The sequence below is a fragment of the Vulpes vulpes genome, chromosome 6 (assembly GCF_048418805.1).
Source record: "Vulpes vulpes isolate BD-2025 chromosome 6, VulVul3, whole genome shotgun sequence".
NCBI classification, from domain to species: Eukaryota; Metazoa; Chordata; class Mammalia; order Carnivora; family Canidae; genus Vulpes; species Vulpes vulpes.
In genome coordinates, this window is record NC_132785.1 from 52,852,153 (window position 1) to 52,858,152 (window position 6,000).

Genomic DNA, 6,000 nt, shown 5'->3' on the forward strand with positions numbered 1-6,000 from the left:
GCCTAATCGTTCCTGTTCCATAGAATAAATACCTTTCCTATGTAGCTGTATAAAATAAGGATGGAATTTACAATTCAAATTTGAATACATTTCTCTATTTTAAAGGTAAGTGCTAATCAATCCTGAAACAAATCTCTTTAGAGTTTTCCAAATATCATGCATTAATCTGCTCAAATTATCTTCTTCCTGTCTACCTACGGTAGCTGAGAGCCCACCTGATTATATTAAATTAATTTAAAACTCTGTTCATTTTCTACATAATTATTTCTATAAACATTTCTTAATCTACATTCAGAAGATGAGGGAGGAATATGATTTTCATATGCTTGATTTCCTGCATTTGATTTGGAAAGAAACAATGAAATTCATTCTTCACTGATTTCTCAAACATGTTGCTCCAGCTGGGATTATTTCAGAAAAGGACTGTGTTTTCAGGGAAGTATCAGGAGGACTGCAGTTCTACACTACTATTCAAACAGATTTAGTAGCTGTGGTCAGCTGATGTTGAACAGCCATATGAAAGTAAAATGAGGAAGTAACACATACTTCACTGGATTGTTCTGATAGTTAAATAAGAAAATGAGTATGGAACTCCTATGTACTCAGAAATACAATATTGGATAGCTACATTACTACTCTGCAAACTGCTTGTATATATTAGAAGAGATTAGAAGAAATTAATACTTAAATTTTTAGCGAACTTGTGGAATCTGAAGTGGCTGAGGAAAGCCGGTGAAGCCCATTCAGTATAAAGTAACCAGCACATTGCATAAAACGCAGAAGGGTGTCATGTTGGGCTGAACCATGGCACCTGAACACAACTGAATTCTCATCCCCCGAAACTGTGAACATAGGACCTTGCAGGGTAAAAGAGATTTTTAAATTTAGTATCTAAAAATTATCTTATCCTGGATTCTCCAGACTGGCCTGATATAATCACAAAGGTCCTTATATGGGGCAGACAGAATGATCAGTTAGTGATAGGAGAAGGGATGATGTAGGCAGTAAGTCGGAGTGGTGTGAGGAAGGGGTAACACATCAAGGAACTCAGTGACCTCTGGAAGCTAAGAAGGCAAATGAGTCTCTCCCCTCAGAGCCTCCAGCAGAAGCAAGCTCTGCCGACACCCTGACTTTAGCCCAATCAAGACTGACTTTGGATTTCCACCTGTCAAAACTGTAAAATAATAAATCTGTGTTCTTGTAAGCCACTAAATCTGTGGTCATTTGTTACAGTAATAACAGAAAATGAATTCAGCTCTTTAAAAATATCTTCTCACTACAGTGGATGAGAATTGGGACTAGTTCTTTAAAAAGAGTGTAATATACCAAATTTACTTTCCTCACTTAGTGATTTCATGTCACTTACCAGCTTCACATACACACAAATATGCACACACACTCACAGTGAGGAATCCAGGTGCTTCTGGCTCTCCTCTGGTTAATAGATCTGCAAACTGTGGCCTGCAGGCCAAAGCTGCACCACCAGTGGCTTTGTAAACAGTGAGCTAAGATTTTTTTTTTTTTTTTTTAATTTTTTTTTTTTAATTTTATTTATTTATGATAGTCATACAGAGAGAAAGAGAGAGGCAGAGACACAGGCAGAGGGAGAAGCAGGCTCCATGCGCCGGGAGCCTGATGTGGGATTTGATCCCCGGTCTCCAGGATCGCGCCCTGGGCCAAAGGCAGGCGCCAAACCGCTGCGCCACCCAGGGATCCCCAGATTTTTTTTTTTAAATGAATGTTTGTGATCAATTTGATTATAGGGAACTCCAGTTCTGAATCCCTGCTAAATGAAATGTCATCCTCCTTAAAAACAAGTCTATTCTTCTTATTAGTGGACTTGTTTTACAAAAAAATAAAAAATAAAAAAAAATCTTAATTTAAATTTCCTCCAAAAAAATGTGAAACTTTGTTTTGTCTCCTGTTCTGTAAGTACCTACATAATAGCCTTGATTTTGCTCTTTGGCTTGTGAAGCCTCACGACTCATAGAGAAGTATGAGAAAGTTTGCTGACTCCCAATTTGGCTAACAGTGGACCCACACTAGGGCATCTATTCCAGGAGATACATGGCACACATTTTCCCTCTTTCCTTGTCTTAGCATATGGTTGTACCATGTGCAAATCCTGTAGAAAAGCTTGCCTTCAGAAGAGTTTTAGAAAATGAAGTTCCAGGACGCCTGGGTGGCTCAGCAGTTGAGCATCTGCCTTCCACTCAGGTCATGATCCCGCAGTCCTGGATCAAGTCCCTCATCGAGCTCCCTTCATGGAGCCTGCCTCTTTCTTTACCTGTGTCTCTGCCTGCCACTCTCTCTGTGTCTCTTGTGAATAAATGAATAAAATCTTTAAAAAAGGAATCTCTTAAAAAAATAAAATGAAGGGATAAATAATGAGTTTAGACTCAGCAGTATGCCATGAGGGAAGCAATTTTGAACACAAATGAATTTGAACATAAGTCCTTTCCTCATAGCATACAGCTGAAGCTGCATATTTCAGGGATTACTTTCAATTAGACAGTTCCTCATTTTCAGACTTCAGGTGATAGAGGAACAGTGCTACAGAGCTTGCACCAGTCTAAATTCCTTTTCAATGCTTTCTCATACGGTGGTCTTCAAATTTATGTACTGGATCATGCTGGTTGAGGATGGAGTTCCAGAGGTAGAAAGAAGTGCTTTTGAAATTGATCTCTTCTTAAAATATATTCAATGAGTACCTAGGAAAGTTCTAGGAGTTACTGATAGGAAATTAAATATTGAGCGACCTCTGTCTGCACGTCATCAGCCATCTTGTCTGAGCCAAGATCATTGAACTAGTGATATTTTACAGAAATAGACCATGCTCTTAGAGGCTTAGCAATATTTCCTATATACATGAATCCACAAAATAATATTTTAAGAAGTATTAATCAAAAATTCAACACAGTCATTGGAGTGATGGGGCCAATTGGTTGCATTAAAAACTGAAAATCTCTGTCACTTGATAACTTTTTAAGGAGATTTTATTTATTTTAGAGAGAGATAAAAAGAAGAGAGAGAGACAGAGAGAGAGAGAACACTAGTGGGGGAGGAGAGGAGGGAGAGAGAATCTGAAGAGACTCCATGTTCAGTGTGGAGATCATGAACTGAGGCAAAAACAATAGTGAGAAGAAATGTAGCTATTCTAAATGGAGAGGAGCTGAAAATGAAAAATATGCACTAGAGTTCAAATTCAGCATAAAAAAGGAATGAAAGCACACCATCTATTTTATACTGACCAATATCTTTGTGCCTAATACACACCAGTCACAATGCAAAGTGTTAGGGTTAGAGAATGGTGAAGAAGACAGATGATCTCAGTCCTTGCAGAGCCTATGGTCCAGTAAGCAGGTAAATGTGCCAATGGCAATTTCTAGGGAAACTCTAAGTAGCTTTGAGGTATGTACTGTAGAGCATAGGGTGTCAGAGTAGCTTTCAGACCAGAAACCAGAAGGCATGGTGTTAGGCAGGTGTAGGTTATCAGACCTCGGAGGGTCTTGCAAAGTGTGCCATGACAGTAGACTTATTCATCAGGAGTGTAGACCAAATATTAAATAACTGAAGACATGCTTATGTTTGTCATTTAGTATTATACCTTTAGTGAAAACATGAAGAAGAGATTGTAAAGAACCACACTGGAAAGAGGGAAATTAAGGCATTTTGTAGCCTTTCAGACTAGAGGTGCAAATGCCCGGATTCAGGAAGTGGTGAGGGCATTGATGTCAATCATCTCTATCCACAAGCAGCTTCATTTCCCACTAATCTATTCTAAATTTCTTGCTGTTCCAACCAAACTCAACTAATCTCTGAACTCACATTGTTCATCTGTTTTTCCTGGCTAATTGGCTTTGCTCATCTTGTGTCTCCTTCCTGTAAAATACTTCCCACTTATTCTATTTGTTAGGATTCTACAAATGGGTTAAAACACAATTCAGATGACATCCCAGCCATGATACACTCTCTGATCCCTCAAAGGAGGGGATTGCTTCCTTTTGGGAACCATCATTTCCATCTCTACTTCCCTCACTCACATAGCACATTCTGGTGTATTGATCACTACCTGAGGCACCTGTCCTACTTATTTCTCCTCAAGCTAATGAATGAGCAGCACAGATTTCATCATGTGTTGATATCTACCCCAGCACAAATAGTACAGTGATAACATGTATAGGGGCTTTGCTCACACCTTTAAATTAATTAATTAATACGTAGTTGAAAGTATGTTTGAATAGATAAAAATAATAGATCATAAAATTCAGCAAATTATTCACTACCTATTAACTTCTCAAAGACCTTTCAAATAATGACTATATGTGTGTAGTATCCAGAAATTTAAACAACATTATGCCCATGTTTTAATAGATGTCTATAAGGAGAACTTTCTAACATTAAAAATAATATAACTTTCTAAATTTTCTTTTCTGAACTCTGGAAGTTCAGCATAAAAGCCACATGGGGAATGACAGAGAACAAGCTCCTGCAAAGAGAGCCTCTTGGAAGGATTTGGACTTTGTTCTCTAACGTACTAGCTAAACTCATGAGTCCAAAGCAGATGGTTCTTCACTGTCTTACATAAAATCACAAATTAACAAATAAACAAGAAAGATGTTTGGACGGTAGCTACCTCTTCCTTCATCAATTTTCCAAATAAAGCTAAAACGAACATTATGAATCAAACAGTTACAGGGCTCACATTTAATTCTTGATGTAGGGTAAAGCTGAATTTCCCAGGAGCTCTGTTATTTCTTAGTTGTGGAGAAAGCATAAGCTTTTCTTGATCTGTGTCTACTTTTCTTTTCTTGAGACCAAATTAATATTTAATATATGTACACTATTAAAAATATGCACACTATTATCTGTCAATACTGTTATTTGAAGTTAAACTATTATTTTATAAACTACTATTTTTGGACAACTAAAACTGGATAAAATAAATTAAGATAATAAAAATTTCATATTTTTGAAAATAAAGTTTATATTATAAAAACTAGCTGACCAATGATGAAAAAGCTTAATCCAGATGATAACTGAATTTTTACTATCTTACTATACAGTAAAACATTAAAAAAAAAGATTTTGTGTTTTATCATCACACTCTATTATTTCACTCTATATTGCAACTGAAAAATACCTCTACAGATATTGTATCTATTGTCATGTAAAGGCTTTTATTAATCAGTAAAATTATTTTTTTACATCTAGAATTTGTTCTATTCTTTTTGAATTTCCTCAAGTAATAATTTTTAAAAATACCTGTTTTCAGGAGTTTTTAAAAAAGGTTTATTTATTTATTTGAGAGAGAGAGAGCAGAAGCAGGGGGAGCAGCAGAGGGAGAGGGAGAGAGAATCTCAAGCAGACTCCCCACCGAGCGCAGAGCCTGACACAGGCTTGACCTCAGGACCCTGAGATCATGACTTAGCCAAAACCAAAAGTCAGACACTCAATCAACTGGGCCACCCAAGTGTCCCAGGAATTTTTGAAAAGACCATAAGCCTTTATGAAATACTGGTTCTGGTATTTCTTTCTTAATAACAGTGAGTAGATAATTGCATTAATCTCAAAATCAAATTGATATAAATTTTTAAATGTGGAAAATAATGAGATTTTCATGAAGTCAGCAAATGATATAACTTAGTAATATATTGTTGAACTTTAAAATGTAGCTTTTCCTATGAACTGTTAGATTCTAAGGAAGAGAAGTTCATATCCTTGATACTGAGGATAAAGAGTAATATTAACTGTACAATTCTGATGACAAATTCCTGTCCTTGGTGGTTCAGTATTTCCCCATACCACCAAGCGACTCTGGGGCACCAGCTGGGTGTCCTACAATTCCATTCACTTTTGACCCTCTCTCTCTAGAGATGGCATCAGATTCCAAGGTTAAGGGCTCAGTCCCACAAGATTCCCACCCTTTCCACTACAGATAACAATTGCCTATCCGTGTTGTTACCTGTGCTTCTGACCAAGCAGCTATAGACTGGAGGT